Consider the following 26,697-nt stretch of genomic DNA (forward strand, 5'->3'; position numbering starts at 1 on the left):
TCTGGTCTCAGTACATTCACACAGCTGACTGAAAGATCTTCTAAAACACAAAATCCACCATGTCTCTCTCAGATTAATATCCTTAAAGGAGTTGCCATAGCTTTCAGGATCAAGTCCAAATGCTCTAGCATGGTGGAAGGCACTTTGTAATCAGATCTCCAAACTCTCTTCCCTCTGCCCTCCTCCCCCAAAATCTCGCAAACACCCAGGCTAGGTCTGCCAAACCACTGGAAGTGACCGACAGCGATCCGTTCGCTTCCTCACACCTTCCTTGTCTCCGCACCTGCCTCCTTACCCCCTCATTGTGCAGTCTGGCCTTTTTTTTTTATCTCGATTCCTCTGTTATCACTCATCCAGGGAAGCTTCCTGACCCTCAGCCCTCCCCCCTGCAGGCTGATTTTTGAAGCCCTCCCTGGGACTTCCACTGCACCAGGGGCAAGAACTACAACAGCGAGCACACGGTTGTTGCGTTCACGGGCCTCTCTCCCTGCACACCAGAGCCTAGCCACTCGAAGGGGATCCTGAGACCATTGGCACCCCCCAGGAGCTGAGAGGTGAGGAATCTTGGGCCCACCCCAGACCTCCTACCCCAGAATCTGCGTTTTATTAACAAGGGTCCCTGGTGATTCCTGCACGTGTGAGAGTTTGGGAGTTCCGCTCTCACACTCTGGGTCCGTCTTGTGCTACAGCTCTGACTGCTCAATTAGTGTGAGAATAAATAATTAACAAGAAATAACTTATCCCAAAAAATTACAAATCAAGTAACACAAAGATATGCCACCTTCCCTTTAAGGGAAAGTAGTCTTGGCATCTGTGACTGAGAAACAACATGGACCTCATACAAAGAACTATGAATAACCCTTAGCGACAAGTTTTAATCTGTAATGGTTTACAAGGAGTGGATATCTAAAATTGGTTTAATTTTAAAGATACCTCTAACTCCTTGCCAATCATTTCTGCAAGACAAAAAAAAAATGCAGTTGACATTAATATCTAATGCTATGTTACATAACAGTATTTCACAGGTTTCTTGCAGAAATCTTTCAGTTATTTCTACATAACTTTGGGGAGTCTGAATATTCTGAGTACCCTTCAGATAAAGATGATTTTTTTCTACTTGGGAGTGGTGGGGCTAATATGTTTTCTTTCAAGGCAACTAATGAAATAGCACTCAGCCAACAGTTTATACTAAGTGTAAGGTTCCCACTAACTTTTTTGAAATTAGTCAAAAGGCACATATTGTCCTATACGTTAAGTTATGCCACTAAATATAAGAATCCTGGAAACCAATGTCCTTTAGAGAACAAACTTTATACCTTGAAATTCAACACTGAAATATCACTCCCCAAAATTAATTCTTTCAGAGACTAAACCCACTGAGAAGATGGCCAGCAGACAGCTGACCTGCTTGACCCACCAGACGCCAGGAAAACACGTCCAGGGCGAGCTTCTTTCCATTCGCTACTTGGTGGCCCAGCAGCAGGCCAGTGAGCATTGTGATAACACTTAAGGTACTCACCATTATATGGCAGAAGAGAGATGAGGATAAAGATTTAAATAAATATCTGTACATAGCATAAATATATATATATATGTAAATAAAACATTTACTTATATAAGATGTGTGGAACTATCCCACATGATTTTACTGCTATCCTAATTAATTTTTTTTATTGATAAGGAGAAAACAAATGAAAATAAGTCCAGAAATAAGTAAATAAAAATTTTTTAGTGTAATTTACTTGGGATAGGGAAAAATTAAATTTCAGAAACGTATTTCAACCCACTTAGCAAAGATGTTTACAGTGCAAACTAATAGAAGGGTAATGTGAACTTTACAAAATTTGAAGATCACTGGTATATCTTACTTAATATCGTAAAATATCCAAGGACAGTTTAAACCAACCAAACTTGACTAGTCTATAAAGGCAAACGACACCATATGTTAATTAGCCTAATTTAAAAAATCACCATTTGAAAACATATTTTCCCATGATCTAGACCTATTTCAAGCTACTGACCCTGCACGCGCGCGCACACACACACACCCATCTGGGTGATGTCAAACCTACAAAAAGTGAGCGTAGGACAGAGGAGGGAAGGAAGGAGCTGCCAGGGCCACCCTCTGTCCGGGGACGGCTGGCGATCACAAATACCTCGAACGCTGTCCCCAAACCCCAGGAGGATGCCCAGGCAGGCAAGAGCAACCTGCTGAGGGGCTGGAGAACAGCGCACGGCCAACAGGAACCGTGCTTTTAGTACACTTACTACAGTCGTCACTGATCAACGGATCCGGCAATTTCTGACATTCTTTTGCATTTTAAAAGGTTCTGGAAAGCCAAAAGGAAGACCTTGTTTCGTATTCCAGGGAGAATTTAAAACCGTACCCAATTCTGTCTGGTTTGAAATGCAGGGAGAGAAAGGCTATAGTTAAAGTCTTCTCTGGTACACACTACTAACACTCTTTTCCTTAAAGAAAAAAAGCTTTTGGCAACACCACAGCTGAAAATAATCTGTTCTGTTTGCTAGCGCAGAGCACATGTGATGAGAAGGGAGCCTTATCCATCATGAATAAACCTGAGCCAGAGACAGGCAAAGTGTCATAGGACACCAAGGGCAGAGGTCACGCAGTAACCTTTAACAGTTTCCTAAGGAGCCCTGTTTCAGGAAAAAGGGAAACACACAGGAATTATCAAAATTCAAATTTCCATCAGGAAGCAAGCAAGATAAAAGTGAAACAGAACTGTAAAGGAGGGTTGAGGGGGTCTTTGAAAGAGCGTTAGAGAAAGTATTTTGGAAAACTGCACAGTCTCAAAAAGGTAAGTCTACAGAAAAAAAAAATGGACGAAAATAACTGTAATTTATTCAGTGACTACAGTATTAAATTTCTATTGCAAATAAATTGCATTTGACAAAGGAAATGAAATTAAGGCTAGAACACGTGGTAAACAGTTTTACATGTATTATTTCATGATCATTCTGACATAAGAAAGTGGGAAACTTTTTTTCCTATACCTACACTTATAACTTTAAGTTCTACGGTGCTACCATAATCAAAACTATTATCAAAAACTAATAATAAAATAACTATTGATAATGAAAACTATTAATTTCATATAGCGAAGTAAGCCTGTTTTATCTTTTAGCCAAATCAAATGTCTTCATTATGTAAGAATATGATAAAAAAAACAAAAGTATTATCCATAAACTCTATATGTGTAACTTTATATTTTCCTGAACCCACAGCAAAGCTCAACCCTCTCTTCATTACTCAGACATCTTCTGAGCTCCCCGCCCCCAATGAGCTGTGCACTGTAGGGAAAATTAACTTCATGAAAAACCTTTTATACTATTCTAAGTAAATTAATTCATAACCAAGATCTGTTTCAAAATCACTACAATGCATGCTGTAAGCGCGTCTTTCATTATTTTACTGCACTGCCACACTGTTCTACGTCACCGAAAGCTGACTGCAACGCCCCACTTCACGATTTCCCCCAAATGTCACTCGACTGGCCGATTCTAATTCTGATGACTTTTTACATGAGTGCACCAGATTCCTGATGTCAGGATATCATTCTAACTTGTGAGCAAACTTTACACTTCAGTCTGAAAAAGGATCTTACTTAGGTAGTTATAAATTTCTACATTGTGTCTATTTCCATCACAGATTAAGTTCACCTCAAGTTAGCGAGTAAGAGACTGTAACAGAGGAAAAGGCAAAGTGAGAAAGTGAACTACTACCACTGTGACGTTTGTTTTCATAATGAGGATGACCTAGATAATTTAAGACGACCAAGATAATTTAAGGCTAACAATGAGGCCTTATAATTGAATTTTGTGCTTGATTTAATCAAAGAATGCCGAAAACAGCCAGGCACCTACTCAACTTTAAAATACAGAGTTTACTAAGACCTCGGACTGCTGCAACCACCCAGTGAGTTTAACGACTATACATTAGTTGCTAATAAAATTATGATCCAGATAAGGAAATCTAAATAATTAAGTTTCATCAGTGATAGTACTTACACTTCATATTACACTTACCCACATCTCTCGAGTTTCCACCTCCATATCTATTACATCTTTAAACATACCAAATTCTCTATTTCATACCAATTTCTCAGAGATGATTTGAAAATATTCAATTTTTCCTATAGAACAAATCTAAAGAATATAATAAAGGTTTCTAACTATGCTACTGAGAGTTTAGTGCCTTTAAAGATCAATGGCTATGACAAACACATCTCAAAGTTTCTAAAACAGCCTTAAAGGTTCTGAAGTAAGTAAATCAAAGTGCCCCATTACTGCCGACACTGCATCTTATACCTAGAAAGAGCAAAACCTGTCCTGACAGACCAGGTATCTCAAGTTTCTACTTAAAAAATACACAAGCCCTCTGTACTCTCGTTTAGTCACTTGTCTGCGCATTCAACTGCAAGTTTCTTTAGCACTGAAACTCCGCCATCCCAAAATGGTGAAATAAAGTTTTTTCTTGCCATGGTAAAGGTAAACGTTTTTCAATACCATTTGGTACTTGAAATTGTTTAGATCATCAGTATCCAAGCAATTTTCATTGGCTGCATACAAACCTGGCAGTTAGTAGCTTTTAAACTATCAGAATCATGTATAACTTTTTTGTAGAGTGAATTTAAATTTTGTTTCTTTACTTTTGAAAGAATTATTTTTATTTTTTCATGTTTGTCTCTGAATAAATAATGTCCTGTTGAAAGGTGAACTTGCAAGTAGAGACATTATTCCATTATCTCTTTTATCATGAACCATTTAGATGTTGCTCTATTATCTCACAAAGAGGCCCGATGTGCCTGGATAGGTGACTGCACCGAGGAAGACCCCGCATTTTATATCACTTTGTAATCCAATGCCAGACACAGCACCTCAAAACTGGTTACAGTATTAGCCATTATATAAGATCTCAGCATATTACTAAATGCTCCCTCCTTCAGCCACAAAAACATGGGAGAGTCGGTAACTCGCACTGCTTCCCTAAGATTGTTATCCAAACAGGGTAAGACAGGGGCTTAGGTTAGAGCAGGAAATTAAAGCCTCTTCCATCTCTCCACTGACACTGCCTTTTAAAAGGAGAACCACATACTGGTGACAATTTTCTAGTTTTACAACAGCTTGATTGTTTAACTATCGGGTTCAGCCTTCAGAGAAAACCTCCCAGAGCAATGGGGCCTGGGGTGCTTCCCACCAGAAGGTCCAAGAACCCAGCAATCTCTTCTCCCCACTTCATACTCTACCTATAGGCTGGTGTGCCCCAGAAAGAAATGCATAAATGTTACTTATTGCTTATTATAGTTGAAGGTCTTTTCTCATAAAGACTTCTACACACTGCTTTCTCACCTATTTTAAGTTTCACTGATATTTGCTAACAATCCAATATCAAGTATCATGAAAAACCGCAATGTTATCTGGCATCCACGAATAAACTGAAGTAAATTTTGATTATTAAGTTCACCTAGCCCCTTTGATTCATAGCTTCATTTTAAGCACTTCGAGATGTAAACCCAGTACAAAAGAACCATTTGAATATGCTGAAAATAACTGGTTCTTGATAAATCAAAATCATTTTTTGTAAAATTATTTTTCTGCTTTACAATATTCTTACATCTTTATGTAAATGTGCTTTGAGTTCTTGAGTTTGGTTTTTGTGCGTCTTCTCTGATCCCCCCAATACTATCAGCTATTTTGTTGTCCTTGGGGAAATGCTTCGGTGGAGATAACAGAATATCGAGAAGCACGCAGCCACCCCTCCCAGCAGTCCCTACGCTGTCCGACACAGTAGCCGCTAGCCCCAAAGGCCCGATTAAATTTAATTAAAATTTCATAAAATTTTAAACCCAGTTCCTCTGTCACACTGGCCATATTCAAGTGCTCAACAGCCATATGTGGCTAGTGGCTACCACAATGGACACAGGCAACACAAAGCTCAGTCGCGTTTTCATCACGATAGAAAATTCACAGACAGCACTGGTTTGGAGGACTCTGTCTAACCTGAGACCTAAAGGACTAGTAGGAAATTAGAGGCAGAGGATCTGGGCAAGAAGGAAGCACAAAGGACTGAAAAACCCATTCCTGAGACTTAGGGAAGCAGAATACACTCAGCTGTCTACAAATACCCCAATATAGTGTAATTTGAGGCCAGCTCACGAAGAGCTTGAAAATTCATTCTGAATTCATTGAGGAGTCACTCAAAAAGTTTTTGAGCTATGCTGTTTAGCAATATATATATTTTAGAAAGAACACCTCTTACTAGAATGTGAATCGGAGACTGGGAAAGGTGGAAGTGATACAAGGCTAGGGCCAGGACCAGTCTGAAGGCTCTTACCGGAAGTAGGGTAAGACACGACGGTGCAGCGAAGGAGGAAACGGAAAGAACAGAACTGCCCGACCGTCTGACCTGGCTTCTGACTGGGTGTTGGAGGAAGAAGTAGAGTCCAGGATGACAGGACTCTGGCTCGGGAAACTGAGCAGATGACAGTACCACTCAGTGAAACACGGGGGACAGAAGCAGAGTTTATATGGGATGGGGGAAGAGGTATAGAGAAGACCCGCATGGAGCTACCCCTTAAGCAACACAGTATAAACGAGCTCGAGAGAGAAAGCTGAGCTGAAGACATGGCTGTTCAAGTTACTGACAAACAGCAGGAAGGCAATGTCTTGGAGTAGGCGAGATCACCCAAAGAATACGTTTAGAGTGACAAGAGAAAAGGACAAGGACAGAATCCTAAAGAATGCCAAACACCAAAATATAAAAAAAAATTAAAAAATAAAAGTTTTAAGGAGGAGGTGACCCAAGTTCAAATGCTAAAGAGAAAGAAGATAAAGACGAGTCCATCAGACCCCACGAGCAGGACATTAGTAAAGCTAAGTGTAGTTTCTATAAAGGAGTGGACGCAGAAGCACCAGGTGACGATGGGTGGAGAGAGACAGTACAGATGGCTGCTACCTCTTGGAAAGGCGAAGAGAAAGCCTGGCTACAGTGGAAGCAGACTGATGAAGGACTAGCATCTTCACTCAGCATGAGAGAAATGGACCTGGATCCAGACACAAGTCATGCAATCCTGAGCAGGCTCCCTAGTCTCTCTGTGCCTCAACATAAAACAGGGGTAATAACAGTATTTATTTCGTAGGGTTATTAGGAGAATTAAATGCATTAATATTTGTACAGCATTTAGAAGTGTCTGCCACATAGTAAGCACTATAAAGCATTTGTTAGATAAAATATATAAATACTAACAGGAGGAGGCATCGAGTGTGAGAGGTCTTCGAAAGGGCATAAGAAAGAGGGGGAACAATTAAGGGCATGAGTCTCTGGAGAGGGGAGACAGCAAGAAGGTCCAGTGCACAGGGGCAGACCTTGCCTCCTCCACTGGGACAAGCAGAAGGATATGTCCAAATACAAAGAAATAAGCAAGAAGTGAGTGTGGTTTCACTGCAAAGGCTTCAACTGGCTCACTGAATTCAGAGGGAGGCACAGGTCGTGAGGTGTGAGTTTTGAAAAGAAACTGAAGACACAAATAAATGGAAAGATATTCCATGCTTAGAGATTAGAAGAATTAATATGGTTAAAATGTCCACGTCACCCAGTTCTCTACAGATTCGACACAATCCTTATCAAAATTCCTGTGGCATTTTTCACAGAAATAGGAAAAACAATCCTAAAATTTGTATAGAACCACAAAACCCTGAGAATCAACAGAACAAAGTAGCAAAATCAGAAGGCACTATGAACCCACTAAGTTCTAAGACCGACTCTGAAATGACATCCCATTCTAGAACTTCCTCTTCTCATTTGTAAAATACAGATACTATCACCCACCTCTAATTCATGAGGGCTAAATTGAATATATAAAGCACTTAATACAGTACCTGGCACATAATTAGGACAAAATGCAGATGAGTAAGCACTTTCTCCTTTACATGAGAAATTTAAATACACAAAATATGTCAACCAGGCTGTGTATCTCTGGTTCTTGGTTTCTCAACTGTACAGTGGGGAAGTTGAGAGCTGGAACGGTGTCTGAACAAAGTGGTGAAGACCTTCCACTCTAAGACACTAACCTAAGTAGCTCCAGAATTAGAAATAGGCAAAATATAGCTGTCCTCTTCTGAAATCCACACTTCTAGTGGTAGAAAAGTAATCTAAATGTCAAGAAACACAGACAATTGATGAAAGCTGATTACACAAATCGAACACATGTATATTATGTAAATATGCAGTGAAGCTTGTTTTAAATGTAAAATTACTGCTAATAATTCTAAAGTAGCTGTTCCTCCCTAAAGGTAAATTAATAGCAAGTACACACAGTAAGATTATGAAACCATCCATCATTCCTCAGAATGCACTCACTCGTAATGCATCATGGAATTCCCCTCTGCTTCAGCCTCTACTTCAGTCCACCTATAGAAAGGGAAGTCAGGGTAGTGGAACACCTGCAGGCACCCCCTCTATAAAAAAGGCCTCTGACGCCTCCCAGGTCCTTTCTTGAATGTCTGGGGTGCTGGTCCAAAGGCCAAGCAGTGTACCTTGGAAATTTCTCAGAAGAATGGAATCTAATGCTATCACTACTCCTAAATAGGATTGGCAGCAGACGATCTCCCCCTCGTCACCAACGATATCAGCTCCTGGCTGACTGCAACCCTTCCATTAAATTAACAACTCAAGGGTTCAGAGTATTGCTACAAGACATCCTATAAAGCTCTGAAGTAAGAACCAGATGCTAAATATATTCTTTCCATTTGCCACTTATTTGCTGAACAAACTTGAGCAAGATGTGACCTCTTTAATTTCCTTTTCCAATAACAAAATAAGTTAATGTCAACTGTCATCTTCAGGGATGCTGTGAGGATGGCTTAACTGCTTCAAATTCCTATCAAAAATATACTTAGTAATATGAAAAATATAAATTTCCATTCTCCACTATGATTAGTCTGGCAGGTCTAGCTCAGTACACTCCTTTCCTCAGATCCCCTGATTATGCAGATGGAAGAGCTCTCTCATCAAGAAACCACAAGAAATTTCATCTTCAAACCACCCTTGACCTCAGCTTCCACAATTTTAAAAACTTTCAGAAGAGATCACATTTCTTTAAAACACCTCCTTCTCCAATGACCCACCATCAGCACAGTGCCCTATCTGGAACCAAGAGCACCACTTCTGCAGTCTGCAGGACTTCGGCAACCAAGCTCAAGAGGTCCCCGCCCTAGAGACCCCAAGGAGCTGGGAGACTGCAGCCATCACTGACAGGGCCCTGTGTCACCAATCCAGGCTGGGGGTTCCTAGAGGTCTTGTCTTTTTTTTTTTTTTTTAACAGACAAAGGCGATTTTAAAGAAAGGAACAGAAGATCATTTTATCAATAGATAGTGAAGATGCATTACATAAACCATGGCAGAACAGTATAGTGTGTTAGTGTCCTAGGACTGCACGAACTGGGCAGCTTAAAACAGAAATTCTCTCTCAGTTCTGGAGAATGAAGTCTGAAAACAAAGTGTCACAGACCTCAGAAAAAACGACCATGCCTCCACTTTCATCCCCAGCTCTTATCACTGTGGCTAGGATAAAGCAGGTGCATGAATATGCTTGCTAAAGGGATTAAAAAGAGTTCTTTTCAATAATCCACAAAAATTTGCATTTCTATCTTGACGTGGAAAGGCGGACTGGAAACACCTGAATGTTGTATTTGCACATCTTGTCGTTTGTTTCCGAACTTGTCTCAAAGCTGATCTGCCCTCAATCTGATGTATCTAACAGCCTGGGGAGGCCCCAGTTCAACACAAGTTTATGGCTTCACACTGGGTTTTTTTGTTGTTGTTGTTGTTGTTTTTAGGCAAGGCAACCCTTGGTTGATCTCACAGATTGCAAGGACCTTGTCAGCTTACAATCCCTAATTTTGTTTTGTTTTGTTTTTATGCCTACAGCACCTGGTCTTCCTAGATGGTCTTCAAAGCACTAACCAGGCCCGATCTTGCTTAGCTTCCGAGATCAGACAGGATCGGGCTCCTTTTCTCATTTTTATCTTTTATTTACCATTGTCAAACATGAAGTTTATGTATGTTAAAAGTTCATTTATAAAATCACCCCCTCTCATCAAAGATTAATGATGTCCAACTGTGACAACTGTTTTTTAATGCTTCCCTTTAGAAAAATCTTAAAATAGTCATAGAGAGAAAAAAAAAATGGACTAAGAAATATCAGGCCCAGGGAGGGAGATAAAAGAGAGCAGCATCTAGAAAATTAAGGAACACCTCTGGCAAAGGCAGATGGATCTGGCTCAAACGCTCTCTATCTCAGGGAAATTAAAACAGCTCCCTGGACTTCAGTTCCTCATCTATGAAAATAAGTATTCCATCGCCCCCTCAAAAGGCTGCTTAGAAGTGATTTCATTTCATCATCTCAAGTGGCCGTTGGCAGAAGGCCTTGCACATGGCAGACAGAGAGTGAAGTTAGCCGTTCGCCCCCGTTCTGCACCAGTCTTAACCTAGTCACCTACACTTACCTGCTCCCAGTTTCACCCGCCAAATATGCTGGATATCTCTACAGGAGCTGACACTATAAAACTCAAATGGTGTTACGCCAAGTTCGGAACTTTTCTGCCCTATTAGAATCAAAAAGTCCTTTCAAAAATCGCCCCCACTGGAAGCCTGCTACCTTGCTAGGGCAGAGACAGGGCTGGCGGGAAAGGACAGGAAGGCTGCAGGGCGAGTCCCCCGTGGGCCATCTTCCCAGATCATGAAGGGAACTCCTGCTGTCATGCCTCTAGAATGTGAGAATCACAGAACCTGGGCACTAAGACTCAAGACTTAATCCAATCACTTAACTTTCAGAGGAGCAGTGAGAAGGTAAATACTTCGTTCAACATCAGCCAGCTAGCTAGTCAGAGAGCAAGCTAAGACTCGGTCACCGGTCTCAGACTCTAGGACTAGTGCTGGGTACTACTGTAATAAATGCCCTACACTGCCAAAGGATGTGTCCTCCTTGTTCTCGGTTAGGCAAAAGCACCCTCTCAGACAAGACAACTGTATTTCTATATCACTGGGAAAACATTAACAGACATTGAGATAATGCAATTTAAAACAGTACATCCAAACACAAATCTATGGAGTAAGCTAAAGTCATAACTTGAAGTAATTCCAAATAAGATGGCATTCTAAAAACGTTATGACGGTTGGTGTTATCACTAAATGCGGTGTCCTGTCTCCAAGGTCACCACACTGAAGGAAACAACATTCATTTGCATAATTTCTGGTGTTTCAACTCAACTATGTTATGAGAATGTTTTTCTTTTCATCGCCAGAGTGGCTTCTTCCTCAAAATATCTCTGAGCAGCCCTTGTACCTGCCCTCTATACCATCATTTCCATATGCCTGCATCATTCTAGATGGCGGCTAATGTCATAAACCATTCAATGCAAGGTAGACGGAGAAATAGGTTGTGCAACTGAGTTGCAAGCTTTTTTCAAGCAAACAAAAAAAAAACACTGACAAACTATGGTTATTCAGACTTGAGCATTTGGCAGGATTTTCTCAAAAATGAACAAAATAAGTCTGTCACTTCAAGGAAAACAACTGACAGTTTTGTTGTTAGTGATAAAATTTGAGCTTTCGAGCAAAATCAGAATTTCAGAAAATCTGTATCCACCATCTTGAATTTGCCAGCTTCCCAATACTTAAAGACTCTTCTGATTATTAGGTAGGGATATTAACAAATGTGGTTTCTAAAAGTATTGTATAATTAAATGTGTCAACATTTGAAAGATTTATGTAACTCACTGAACCAATATTTTCCAAATTACCTACAAAACCACACATAGATAAAAGATCCATTCAAAGTGCAAGATACACCAATGAATTTTAATAAAACCAAGTACAAAAATTTCACTGATATGATTTCAGATTCCACACTGCAACTAAGCTTTAAGAAACCACTTTTTATAGTTTTAATGTAATATTGAATTATCTGAAAAGGTTATTCAAATATTCCTCCCTTTTCAATTACAAATCTGCATGCCAGGTTTTCTTCATATTCTTCAAACAAAACAACATATTACAACAGATGGAATGCAGAAGCAGCTATCAGAATTTAACTATATTCTCTGAGCCAGGCATTAAAGGGATTTACAAACACAAAGTAATGTATGTTTCATTCTCACTAAACTTTTGTTTTGGAAATTAACTGTTTTTTTCATTAAAATTATGTTTATATTAACATGTAATAAGTTTAATGTTATTTTTAAATAACAAAATTTTAAAACAATTTTAACTTCTAATACAGTAAATATCAATAACTATAATACACATTTAAAAAAAAAAAAAAGCTCTTTGGAGTTCTCAGTAAGAGTATGAAGTGGCCCTGAAATCAAAAAATTTGAGAACCAGAGCTCTGAATGATTCGCCTCCTTATTACTGGAAAAAAATATCGCTGAAAATGCAATGTACTTGTAATAACGGATGTACTTAAAACTTTTAGAATCAGAAAATATTTTAAACTTGGCAGAACAAAAAACAAAACCAAAAAAAAAAGAACTTTCAAACATGATACTGTGGATGTGAAAAGTATGGCCACAAGTCTTACCCATGGAGAACTAGAAACTCATCGATGTCCACTGCCAGAACTGCCAAAAAGCCACCCATCTCCCTTACAAAAAGGAGAGCCAGAGTAAGGAGCCGCAGCCTTTCTAGCAAAGGCTGCTTGGCTAAGATGTCTGGCTTTCAAGAGAAGTTAGGGTAGGAAATGTAGAAAGAGAAGTGAAGTTCCAGCAGCCAGCAAATCAAATGACGAGGCGGTGTCCATTAAAGAAAAGAAAGAGAACAACTTGCTTTGTAGTTTACTATGAAAGTACTCTGGCATTCACCCATTTATTCCTCTCTTTTTACGAGAATGCAGCGGCCCCTGCCGCACCACACGGTATGACGATCAGAGAAGGACGCAAAGCTTTTGTGTGTCTTAGCTTCAGGAACCCTATGGGACAAGGAGCATAAATACTATCCCCATTCTACGAATGGTGAAGCTCAGTCTCTGAGAGTTTACAAGACTTCCGCAGTTGGGTGGAAGAACCAGTGCCCTTCCCCAGGTCTCCGGGCTCCTGTCTGGAACCTCCTCCTCTTCCACACACGTCGACACTGGTTCTCCAGGTCAGGTCCTGCATCAACACCACTGCGGAGCTTTTAGAAATGTGACTTCTCATGCCAACCCAGACCTACCAAATTTCAAATTCTTGAGGTGAGCCCCCAGAAACCTGTGTTTTATCAAGCCCTCCAGGTTATTTTATCATATGAAACAATGACCTAGAAACAGTAATGCCTCAGGCAGGCACCCAGCGGCCAGAACTACTGTCTCAGTCAGCTCGGGCTGCCCAAACAGAACGCCACAGACTGGGTGGCTCAAACAACAGAAATTTATTTCTCACAGTTCTGGAGGATAGAAGTCCCAGATCAAAGAACTGACAAGGTAGGTTTCATTCTGAGGCCTCTTCTCTTGGCTGGTACATGGCCACCACCTCATTGTGTACCCACAGCACCTCTCCGAGAGGAAATATCTTTCTTTTCTTTTTATAAGGCCATCCTGTCAGATTAAGGGCCCACCCATACGACTTCATTTGACTCATACGACTTCATAAAAGCCCTATCTCCAAATATGGTCACACTGGGATTGGGCTTCACCATGTGAATTTGGGGAGACACAATTCAGTCCCTAACCAACTTCAGAAAGAAAATGCTCAAGCCCCATGCCAAGGCTGATGCTGCTGGTCCAGGTCCTCACCTGCAGAACCCGTGACATGAAGGGACAAAGAAAAAGGAGTTCCCTTGGAAAAGCAGCACTGACGAGGACCCAAAGCAGCTGAGGGAAGGAAAGTCATTTGCATTGGAGGATCGCAAAAATTTACTGAGCATTTATCCATGTGCCAGACCCTGTGCTAAGGCTTCTGATGCCCTTGTTCATTTAATCCTTGTTACCCTCATTACAGGAATGGAAATGAAGAAATCCTAGGTTAAGCAGCCTGCCAAGGAGCCACTGCTGACAAGCCACAGCAATGGGGATCATCCTCAACACTGCCTTCAGGGCCAGCGGTCTTAACCTCCACTCTCTACTAGAAGGGAGAGAAAAGCACCTGCAAGCACAGGGAGCAATTCCAGGCACTAGAGGCCGAGCGGCACAATGGGGAAGAGGACAGGTGTTAAGGAAAAACAAAAGACCAAAACATATGGAAAGATACTCAACTTCTCTGATAATGAAGGAAGCGCACCTATCAAACAGGCAAAGGAGAAGAAAAAAATATGTGCCTCTCATATCACTGAGAGGACTGTGGACTGCTACGGCCTTTCAGGACAATCCAGGAACAAACAGCACGCAGAAAGTGAACCAGCTGTGACCCCAGGACACCCCCCCTTCTAGGAACACATCCTAAGGTGCACAGAGATGTATGTAAAGGACTAATCTTTACGGCAGCACTGTTTGCAATAGTAAAACACTAGAAATGACTTAAATGCCCACTAAAGGCAGATGTGATGAATAAATGAAGTGACTTGGAATACGATGTCATTGTTTCAGCTATTTGAAAAGACATGAAAAGATCAGCCACGGTATTTAGAAAAATGAGAGTTACACATGTATAATGTGTCCACACTGTGAAAACCTCTCCCCCACTAGAAAGCCTAGAGGAATAATTAACGTTCTGGAGTTTATTGGGGTTGTGGGCTTCCACTTTCTACTTTATACATGTTTTATGGTGTATTTTGGAATAAGCGTACTTGCAATCAGCCAGATGTGAGAAAAATAATTTATTACAATTTTTTTTCTCATGTTAAACTGATTTCGCTTCCATCCAAGTCTGGCCAGCTGGTAGCTCTGGCTTGGTTACTAACTCTCGCTAAGCCCCGATTTCCACATAGGTGAGCGAGAAGCACCGTGGGGAAGAGGACGCCCGTTGTCTGCTCTCAGACTGTGTTCTCCGCTCCCCTTCACAGCACTCACTGGAGCTGCATCCACACCCCCGTGCCCTGTGTGCCTAGTACAAAGAGTTGATCAAGTAATAATTCATCAACAAGACAATCTAAAGCTAGCATATGTGATCAATACGAATAATACAAGAATATGTCAGTCTGAGGGTGATATATATTTCACTTTTGAGGGAATTTTGGAGAACAAAGTTTATGAATCTTTTAGACCCCACACACATTCCAAATATTTTATGACCAAATATCTACCTAAATTTCTTAACAATTGTGGCAATTCGAAATGAAAGATGTCCAAATTTCCCATATTCCTGCTTCAGAAGTTTAAAAACTATTTTCAGTCCACTCATCTAAAATCATAATTCAGACTTATTTCAATCAAAAAGGAAGTCCGCACCTCCAAAGCTCCCTACCCTACAGTGACAAACTCTTTGCCAGATCCAAAGAGTGTGCCTGACTCAAGTGCTGGCCCAGAATGCAGCGTGCTATCTATACATGAACATATGATCCAACTTAAAATTGATCAACTTTTACAGCTAGTTAATTTACACTTTTCAACTCATATTGCCCACCCCTACCCTGCAGAGCTAGAGTCTAGCTACACAACCACGTGACCCAGAGGAAAGCACAAGTGAAGAAGCTGGGGCTACTGACTGTGTGACGGCCACGGCCGTCTACACCGAGGCCACGGCAACTCTCTCTCGATAAAGAAAACATATAATGAAATAACAAATGTGAAATAATTTTGAGCCATTAGAAAAGTTCTACAAAGCTACTGCCAAGTCTAAGAACTAACCAGTGTTTACATAATAACCAGCATAAAGTAACTAAATGAAAACACAATAACATACTTCCCTTTTCAAGCAGGCAAATCGCCTTCATTCTAAATTGACTATGAACTAAGGTTATGAATGGAATTCTAATAATTTCCTTTCCAGGACAGAATGTATCACCTTCACCAAATGATCACACTAAACATCACCAGGAAACAGGACAAAGACAAGTCATATACCCAATGTGACGCCCTGAGGAAAGTTGCACTGTCGCCCACGTACCACTCTGGCCAAAAATAAGGCTTACTCTAAACCTTAACAGGAGGGAACATCTAATTTGCTAATCAGGTTCCTTTTCTGACCATGTCAAAGAGAAGACATGTCTAAGTTCGAAAAGCTACTACACTATAACAATATTTATTACCTTTCATTAGTTTCCTCTGTTGTGCCATGATAAAAAATATGGACTACAAAGCAGCAAAATGACGGTATTTGTCCCTCCAATGATTAACTTCCATATATTTTTAAGCAACAAATATTTATTGAGTACCTGCACTGGAGCCACATCGGTAAACATCCCTGAAACAACTCCTCTGCTCATGGAACTGAAGTGCACCCTAGTGAGGAGACTCAAACAGAGAACATAAGTAAACTAGTGTAAGTAACTAACTAAAATGGAAAACAAGAGAAACACTAGAGCAAAGAGGGGCGACAGGAAGTTAGAGGGAGGGGTACAATTTTAAAGTGGGAGGGGTGGGGAAGCCTCTCAGGGAAAAGGCCTCCGAAGTTCTGGAACCTGCAGGTCTGGAAGGAGCTGAGGAAGCCCAGGGAGGATCAGCTCCCGGGGGGGCGGGACGGGACCCAGTGCGGCTCCCCAGGGCCCACAGGAGAAGGCGCAGGCCTGCTGTTCTGGTGATGCCTGTGGTTTTACGTGAGGGGGGCCATGCACGCTTTCAGGGAGGGGTGCGTTCTGACTCGGCTTTGACCCTTTGCTCTGTTTGAAACAGACAGAAGGCAGCAGGGCAGACAGGGAGAGCAATGAGGAAGTGACTGCAGCAAGGCCAGCAGGAGACACTGGCCACTTGGGCAGGGTGACGGAAGTGGAGGGGAGAGGCGGGGAGTGGAGGGAGTCTGCACACACTGCGAAGGAGGAGCCAGCAGGACCTGAGGGCACACGGGATGCCGCACGCCAACCAAGAGTGGAGTCGAGGGCGCCGGGGTTCGGAGGCTTCCATCGGGGTTCGGAGGCTTCTATCGGACACCGCGGTGTGACAAAGGTGAGCTCCTTACCCGACGCCGCCTCGCTTTGCACCGCAGTCCTTTGAAGTAAGTGAAGAAGGTTCAGTGCCCCGCCTTTAATAAACGCAGGAATGAGGCTCCGATGGGTGTGTTGTCCACATACGGTAGTGTTCAAGACAAATCAGGTGCCCAGATATCCTTCCCAAGTTTAGGGTTTTTTCCATTAAGCCATGGCTGTCCTTTAGCTCTTCATTTAGTTTTCTTTAAGGCAGAGTTTTACCACATACAGAAAATGGAGACGCCTTGTCCTAGGGGGTTTCAAAGGCCCCCTTGCACCAGAGATTCCAAATGCGAATTCGTCTACAGCCCGCGGTCAGAAAGCTCTCTTTACCAAACAGAAACTGGATATCGTGGGAGCATCTGTATGCTGACAGGTTCCCTCCGTCAGCTGAGGTCTGATTCTTTAAGGGACATATACAACAACTAGATGAACAACCAGCAATGGTTCATCCATCCCTGTTAATCGAAACTGCGCTCCAAAGTTTAGCCCCGCATTGTCGGCTATGCACCCTGATCTCTTTCAGGAGGCAGATCGTGTGAACGTTGCTGCTTCTTAACATCACCTGTAAAACTCAAGTGTCTTTCTCCAGCCACATTTCTCACCGATCACAAGAGACATGCACTTAGCTATCCCGTAAACTCAAAAAATAAATATTTCAGACGGACTATTTCTCTGACTCTTTTGTCGCTGTCAGCAGAATTTCCCTCCTTTTCCCTCCCCATTGTGCCACTTGCTCCCCCAATGCCTCCCCAACGCCCTGACCAGCCTGTTCAGTTCTTCCATTCACTAGGCACATCTCTGATGAGAGCTGAAAACTGAGTCCATTCTAGGCTCTGAGAGCCCCTCATCCTGCAGGCAGTCATGGAACATGCGATTACGGGTGGGGTGAGGGCTATGAAAACAGAATAGGCTGCTGAGCCCAGGGCCTAATGAGGGCTACAGCCAGGGCGGGTCTCCCTGTGCAATGACCAGAGGCGAAGGAGGGGCAGGAGCCAGCCAGGTGGGAGAAGGTAGGTGGACAGGGCAGTGTGAAGCTGACAGAAGGTATTAAGCAAAGAAATGACAAGTCAGGCTTTTGGGGGGGAAAGTGACTTTGATTGCAATGTGATGCTTTTTTTATTTCTTCAAGATTCACTTCTGGTTTGCCCCATAAGCAACAGCTCCAGATGAGCTTCTCATCAACTGCCCCCTCCCACCCCCCACTCCCCCAGCCTCTGGCTTCAAAACGGTCTTCACGTCAACCACCTACGGGGAACATTGCCTTTGTAAATAAAACAAAGTTCTGATCCTGTCATTCCCATTTTGGGATTGTGACTGCTTCTGAAATCAAATTAAACCTACTGGTCCTAACAGTCCAACAACTACTTATCACATACTATATTCTAGAGAAGAAAACATGCTTACAAATCGCTCCTCAAATATAGCACTCCCTTTATATATAAAAAAAAGAACATCTTTAAAATGTTCACAGAAGCTTCTACAACAATTTAATTTGAAAAGAATTCTTTCCTTTTAGTGATACATATTGAAATATTTTAAAATAAAATAATATGCTGAGACTTGCTTCTAAATAATACAGAACATAGTAGAAGCTGGCAAGTGTGTAAATTCATTGAGACTGGGTATGAGTTAACACCCGGGGGCAGGTCCTCGATGGCCGCCTCCTCTGTTCTGTCTACTTTAGTGTGCGGGGAAGGCTCTACCTCATATAGAGTCGTCTTCTATTCTGTCACTTTTCTCTATAAAAGCTGCTGCTTAGAATGATACCAAGCATAACCCTGAGAGATTAAGCTATAATAATTCTTCAACAAATGTTTCAAGGAAGACAATTGTGACTCTGGAGCAAGTCACTCAAAGAAGCATCTATTTTTTTAAAAAACCATTCTGCCTAAACATCTTCCTTGCACCAAAATTATTTTAGTCAAAGAATTCTACTTGGCACCAGTGTCTTAGTAAAGCTACAGTTGACTTGTTTTAACAGGTATTTATGCATTTCTAAATGACCTTCTTATATCAAGTTTTTACCTTCAACCTCATTTGTAACTCCCAACTCCATATATGAAAAATGTGCTGCACCGACTTACAGAATCACTGACTTTCACGGGTGAAAAAGAACATTCGAGGTTCTTAGTCAACCAGCCATTTGGTGTTTGTGTCTTTGGATTGACGTGCATGTGTGATCTGTTAGGATTCAGAGGGGCATCTGACGCTGCTTTCTGCATACACTACATACAGCAGGACAGGAGGAGGAAAGCTTCCTCAGTCCACAATGGCAGATGGATTACAAGTGCCTTCCTAATGTCTCACTCTAAATAATTGTCACTTTAGAAAATAAAATAACACTGATATCTCTATGTCATGCTACAGCTTCTTGGTAGGCAATTACAGGCTACAAAGAAATTTTGTGCTCCACACCTTCCCAACAGCGTACTTCGCCGTGTTGTGTTCAGTTATGGGAGCTTCCCCAAGACTACTGTGAGGACTAACACCGTTCCCACTCCCCACTCGACATTTAAAGTCAAAGTCATCAAATAACGAAAGATTTCATTACCACCCTGTACTGACAGAGACCAATATTAATTATTATTTGAATTAACCTCTGAGCCATGGTTTTCACCAGTACTCAGAAAAGACAGGGACAATTTCTAATTACATGCCACCCTCATTATAAGTCACTAGGCCGCAAAGCTGTATCTGATGAGGCTGCCACACTTTGCCTTGAAACTGCTTTGGACTCCATTATAACCGTCTCATCTCGCCCACGTGGAAATGGAATTCAGCAGGCCTCAGAGATTCTTTCCCCAGGAGTTACTATTTTTTTCCTTTAAAATTGTGATGTGGGACAGTACATAAGTTTATTAGTAAAAATCCTTAATGATTTTTACTAAAGAGTAGACAATTTTTACACCTTCCTATAAAGCTAAACAGTAATGGCCTTTTCACAGTTCCACTGCTAAGCGACCACAGGGCAGGGAGCGTGGTGGACAGCATGGAGACAGAGGACAGATGGATGACTTACGTCCTGGGCAGGACAGCGCGAGACCTCATCAGGACACTCAGAATGGCTTGTGACTTAAAACTTATGGTTTATTTCTGAAATTTTCCATTTCACATTTTGGACCACAACTGACTACAGGCAATGAAACTGTAAAAAGCAAAATAGCAAATAAGGGGCAACGACTATATACATTTCATTCTATTGTTAGAAAAATGCACCATTTTAAATCCTAAAAGTTCCAGGCTAATCGCCCATGGCATAATATTCACATTTAAAATACCTTAAGACTAAGGATTCAGGTATGGCATTATATGATTCCTAAAACAATGCCAAGATGAGTAGAGAGCAGACAAAAACAGAACTATATATTGTCAACAACAAAAAAAGACACTGAGTTTTTGAACCTTGATCAGAACTTGATTTTAAACTTGACAAATTTGATCGTATGTTAGGGTGCTAATTTACCAACTTTAGTGCCCATTGGTACTAAAGAAGAAAGATGTCATTTTTTCACGAGGCAGATAGAGCCAAATAGTGTATTTTGAGTGCAACTGACGCATTACTTGACTATACACACGGCATTCACGGCACCTGTCCTCTACCACGTTAGTACTTCAAGGATGAGTGCTGTTCTCCATTACTGAAAATACTGCCACTTGGACTAATAACATCATTAGTAAAATAAAAACAAATTTTAAAAATTAAAATATCTACACAAGAATTATAATGAATTAAGATGTATTTTGATATCTAAAATAGCTTTTAAGGATCTCGCCCACCTTTCTCCCCCTTTTATGAACAAATAAGAACTTTTCATCTAAATAAGATGTAAAGATGAAACTGGTATTTGAAGAGTTCTTTCTCAAACACTAAAAGTGAATTTTTGTAATCATTTCGAAAACTATCATAAACAACATCACTATGGGAATTAAAACCTGAGATTTAAAAGAATCTCCAAAACTACTCCTACCAACCTACAGTGTGAATCTCCAGTCTCACACACCCCCACTACTAATAAGAAATTTAAAATGCTCGAATTTATACAAATACTTTTTTAAACTCCTCTACAATAGAATCACTATCTTTAAATGTCAATTTCTATTACCATGGCTATTAGAAGTAAGAATTCAACTAAAGTTCCCTTAAATTCAATTTTGATTTTTATTTAAAAATGTAAATATGTGTAAGATGTGAGAGAGACTGTGCTAGGTCCTAGGTATAAAAAAATAAACAAGAAATTCAGTCAGAAAAGCAAAGAAGTAACAATGACAATGTGATTTAGTAGTATAATAATATAGTTACGAAAAATAACTTTTACCTAAGAGTTTTTATTTAATTTCCAATTAAACCAAAACTTGTAAACCTACAGGCTGTTTGCTGGCTGCTATGAGGATACAAGAATAAAATTAATAAGCTTCTGTGATTTTTATACATTAGTTACCACCACCCCACTCCACCCCGCCTTCCTCTAACTTTATGTTAAGTTCTAGTCAAGCATACAAAGGAGTCTCTCCTATAGGAGAATCCATCATTTTCTCGAGTTAATCAAAATAATATAAGCTATACAAAAGCACCTTGGTTACTTACTACAGAATGTACAATATATCTATTTTGTAAATCAGACCTTAACCCTTAATATGCATAATCAGAAAAATACTAATAAAGATATTAAAATAGCCCTAGACTACCTTTAACATGAAAGAAGAAAACAAGAATGTAAAGAAATTCTGCAGAAGTATTCTGCAGACACAGAGCACCAAGGACAGAGTGATGACTCAGCCCAGAAAGACGCCACAGGGGCAAGTGGAGAGACAGGAGAGCAAGACACTGCCACATTCCCCTTCGCACCTCACTCGCATGTTTACCGACTGAATAGTCTACAAAGAGACATATGCCCCACATAACTAGAAAAAAAGACATATAAGTTGCATTCAGTTGAAAAGAATTAGAAATGGCTTTACCGAAGAGGTGGCATTTGAAACAGAATCTGAAGACAAGCAGGATTTTGATAGACAGATAAAGATGGGTATGAGTGGACGAAATGTACTTGAACAGGGCAAGGAAGAGCAGAGACACAGAAGGTGGAAATTGCTGTGTGTTCAGCGACCATGAGTAACTCAGTTAAGCCTGATTACAGGATATATTTAAAGAAACGTAGATACTATGGTTAGAAACTTAGGTTGGCATTAAGAATGGAAGACCCAAGTGCCAGATGGAAGCAGTCAATTTGGTTTTCAAGGAAGAAACAGAAAGATGAGTGTGCAGAAGAGTGAAATGAGATGTGGGCATTAAAGAAACTTCTGGAACACGTCAGGCCGCGAGTTCACGCAAGTCTTTCCAACAGCCCAGCAGAGAAGGCCAGTGGACATGGAAATGTGGGCAGGGTCTGAGAGGCCATTTCGGAGAGATAGAATCTAAAAATCCACAAACTTAAACAACATTGTAAATTTGGAGGACTGCAAGGAAAGAGAAAGTCAAAGATAAAATAGAGACAGTATTCTTGGAGAACGGCGGGGAGAAAGCCAGCTGTGATTCTGAACATCAAATACAGCACAGGTCTGATGTCCTCTATCACAGCATAAAAGCCTTTGAGGGTTCCATGTGACTATGAAATAAACTCAGGCTCATTCAAAAAGGCCTCCTTAAGCTAATCTTCACATCTACTGCTTAATCTAGACCAAATTCTTCCTATTTCCTAAATACAAAACTTTGTTGCTTTCCTCATGCATTTCTCCTCCTTCCCATTCCGTCACCAAACTCTCCAGTTATCGACCATTCTCTAAATCCTGCACAAAAGCAATTCTTCCAGGAATTCTCCCCAAACTTTACTGGCCAAATACTATAAACGTGTAAGGTGTTAATGCTTTGATAGACTATACGCTTAGAGGTGGATTCATCTGTGAATGTGCATGTACCTGGCTTTGCCATAGCTAGCAGGCTGTCAATAAGTGCTGGGTGAGTTATTTATCAATAGCTACCCAATTCAGATAATCAATTCTTCATAATTTCGATGAAAATCCCTCAAAGTAAACTCTTATAGAAGGGTAACTTGTAAACTCTTTTCATGACTCCAATCATTAAAAGACATATCTAAGTCACAGCATTTCATGAGGAACAAAGGTATGGGTACGACAGTAAATTACAACCTTCACATTTATCGAGACTAGAAGGAGTCGCTGGGATAGGGGAAGGAGCAGAGCAGTCAAATTACTTTCCAGAGAAAGAGCTGTCAGTGAAGGACTCCCAGATGCACAGACTGACAACATTTTAATTGAAATCACTTATCAATAAATCTAGTTTTGTCAATATTTGCATTTTTCAGCCTCTGTGGATGCAGGAATAAACAAATTCTAAGTCTGTCTATACTAGACAGCATCAAAAGGTTTTTTATTAACATCTACCAAATTTTATGTCACAAATAAAGGACTCCTATGCAGAATCCAATTATTAATAAATATTATTAAAGGTCTTGGTAGATTAGCAAATAATGTAAAAGAACTTCCTTTTGCTCATATATGAAAACTTTCAGCATGTTGACTTTTTTAAATGTCAAAATATGTTTTTAACTGTTTTTTTTTTTGTCTTTTTTTCCACGCATTTTATCAAAATATAAGACAATTAGTTGCTTGTGTTTACATTGTACCATTCATCTGACGAGGGTTTTTTTTTTCAATTATAATTGATAGACAGATAAAGATGGGTTTGAGTGGACAAAATGTACTCGAACAGGGCAAGGAAGAGCAGAGACACAGAAGTAACTAATATAGTACTAATATACAGTACTATATTAGTTCCAGTTGTATAACATAATGATCATCCTACTAAATCTAGTCCCCCTCTCTTCCCCCTTACATATTTATTACAACATTAACCATTTTCCTTATGCTACACTTTATATCTCCTGTCTATTTTGTAACTATCCATTTGTACTTTTTAATCCCTTTGCCCTTTTGGCGTGCCCCCAACCCCCTCCCATCTGGTAGCCCTCAAAATATCCTCTGTATCTATGAGTTTATTTCCATTTTTGTTGTTGTTGATTTTGTTTAGACTCCATATGTACATGAAATAACGTGATATTTGTCTTTCTCTGACTTATTTCATTTAGCGTAATACCCTCTAGGTCCATCTAGGCAATATCTTTTTATTATTCCCTTCCTTTTAGTCTGTGTGTGTCTTTTAAACTGAAGTGAGTCTCCTGTAGGCAGCATGTAGGGGTCTTGTTTTCTTGTCCATTCAGCCACTCTACCTTTTGGTTGAAGCACTTAATTCTTTTCCATTTGTAGTACTTGTTGATAGGAATGTAGTTATTACCATTCTTTATTCCTGTTTTTGGTACATGTTTTTTCTTCTTAAATAAGTCCCTCCAACATTTCCTATAATACTGGCTTTGTGTTGATAAATTCCTTTAGCTTATTTTTCTCTGGGAAGCTCTTTATCTGTCCTTCGACCTAAATGATAGTTTTGCTAAAGTATTCTTGATTGTACATCCTGGGTTTTCATCACAGTGACTATTTTGTGCCAAGCCCTTCTGTCCTGTACAGTTTCTTTTGACAAATCAGCTGCCAGTCTTATTGGTGCTCCCTTCTAGGTAACTGCTTTTCTCTTGCTTCTTTTAAGATTCTCTCTTTGTATTTAACCTTTGGCATTTTAATTATAATGTGTCTTGGTGTGGGCCTCTTTGGGTTCATTTTTGGAGGAGACTCTCTGAGCTTCCTGGGGTTGTATGTCTATTTCCTTCACCAAGTTAGGGAAGTTTTCCATCATCATTTCTTCAAATGGCTCTTCGACTTTTTGTTTTCCTTCGGGTACCCCTATGAAATGGATTATTTTACATTGTGTCCTATAGGCTCCTTAAATTATTATTATAGTCTTGGCTTCTTTCTTCTTGCTCTTCTGATCGGGCGTCCTTGGCTTCCCCATCTTCTATATCAGTGGTTCGATCCTCTTCTTCACCCACTCTGTTTATTCCCTCTCACATATTCCTCATCTCGATGTGTTCTTCATTTCTGACTAGCTCCCTTTTATAATTTCCATTTTTATGCTTTTTCTCTCTTTGTTAAAGTTCTCACTGAATTCATCTATACCTCCCCTAAGTTCATTGAGCATCCTTATAACCAGTGTTTTGAACTCTGCATCTGTTAGATTGCTTGACTCCATTATTCCTGGATCTCTGTTCTGTTCTCTCATATGGCTTCTGCTCTTTTGTCTTCCCATTCTGTGTCTGTTTCTGTGTACTAAGCAAAGCTCCTAAGTCTCCTGGTTTTATTAGCATGGCTTTGTGTAGTAGGTGTCCAGCGGCACAGTCCTGAGAGGGGTTCAGCTGCAGGCCAAATTGAGCCCCAGCCTGTGCCCCTCTGGGGTAAATGGCAAAATATTTTACTTTACAGGCTTAAAACTTCCTAAATCACCAAATCATAGCTAAATTACTATACTTCTGTTCTCATAATTTGAAGATAAATGTGTTACTCTCTACTGTTTTATGTGTTACAACTCTAATTCTTCCTTTTCATTACAACTGTTCAATAATTAGATCCTCTGTTAAGAAGTTCCATAACATGCAGCTCCATAAGAAGGAGTCTAGTACCACGCTTTGTTTCCCCATCACCTACACGGTTCAGATGCTGTTTTAGCAAACTGTTTAAATTATTTTTATTGAATTATATGTGAAATTCTAGTCAAGCACAAAAAAAAATCCCATGGTATCGCGAAACTCACTCTTTTACCAAGTGTTTAAAAACATTAAATACTCTTAAAATGTGCCATACTGAATTGCTTCCAACTACTTCCTGGATGTTACCAACTTAAGCAATTCATAATGGCTCAACAACCTAAACCAAATTCAAACTTCAACTATTTTAAATAATTTTGCATGGGCATAATTAGAAAACAAATAAAAAATTAATCAGAAAACTTACTATACTCCAACAGCAATCAGAATAAATGAGCATAATCACCATAGTGTACAAAGGTCTGAGTGTCTGTATTAAATACTCTGTGATATTTCAAACTGCATAGCTAGGGTCCACTTGAAAAAAAAATGTTCTTCATTTCAGGATGCCCATGGTGAGGTCTCTGGAATCAAGTAAGTCTCATCCATGCACGTGGCTTTGCCAAATTTTTTCTTCTGTAAAATGCCATATGGATTATAGTCCAGTGTGTGTTTAAGTGCTTGGTAAGCAATAAAACATAGCACAAATGTGCTTCCTTTATTACATGATGTTGCAATGCAAAGGTGTTGAAGAACCACTATTCCATGTTGATTTTCTCCCTGTTTTCTCTTTATATGTGTCATCATTATCTTTGCATTAACTATATCTAAATCCCAAAGAGTGGGCCTCAAACCGTTAGCAAGAATCCTGCCATTTTCACTCTATGAGGTTATTTATGGATACCTTATTATAAAATAGATCGGTAACATTCTGGAATTAGTTAGGAATAATGTAGCATGTCACATGTTTACAGCATTTAATATTTTTGCAAACTTGATAAAATAGTGAGTTACCTTTCAGAGGTAATACTTAACACCAAGTAACAAGTCTAAGTTTTCAGTGAGTCCAAGTTTCCAATGAAACCCAGCAATTAAGTGACTATCAACCTTGTGTTATGAAAGAAACAAATACGCATGTTTATACATACATACCTC

General features: G+C 40.2%; 1 protein-coding gene across 4 annotated transcripts in view; it reads right to left on the bottom strand.

The window, feature by feature from the left end:
* CHD7 (chromodomain helicase DNA binding protein 7) overlaps positions 1–26,697 on the bottom strand; it is a 173,469-nt gene that overhangs the window by 122,302 nt on the left and 24,470 nt on the right. Inside the window, exon 1 of one of the 4 annotated variants that reach the window (XM_039868866.1) lies at positions 16,307–16,475. The exons of the other annotated variants lie outside the window; for them this stretch is intronic. The gene's annotated coding sequence lies outside the window, so the exon portion shown is untranslated. Of the gene's footprint in view, positions 1–16,306; positions 16,476–26,697 lie in introns of those variants that run through there. 4 annotated transcript variants of the gene reach the window in all.

Source organism: Pteropus medius, unplaced genomic scaffold, assembly GCF_902729225.1.
Source record: "Pteropus medius unplaced genomic scaffold, Ma_sr-lr_union100, whole genome shotgun sequence".
Taxonomy (NCBI): domain Eukaryota; kingdom Metazoa; phylum Chordata; class Mammalia; order Chiroptera; family Pteropodidae; genus Pteropus; species Pteropus medius.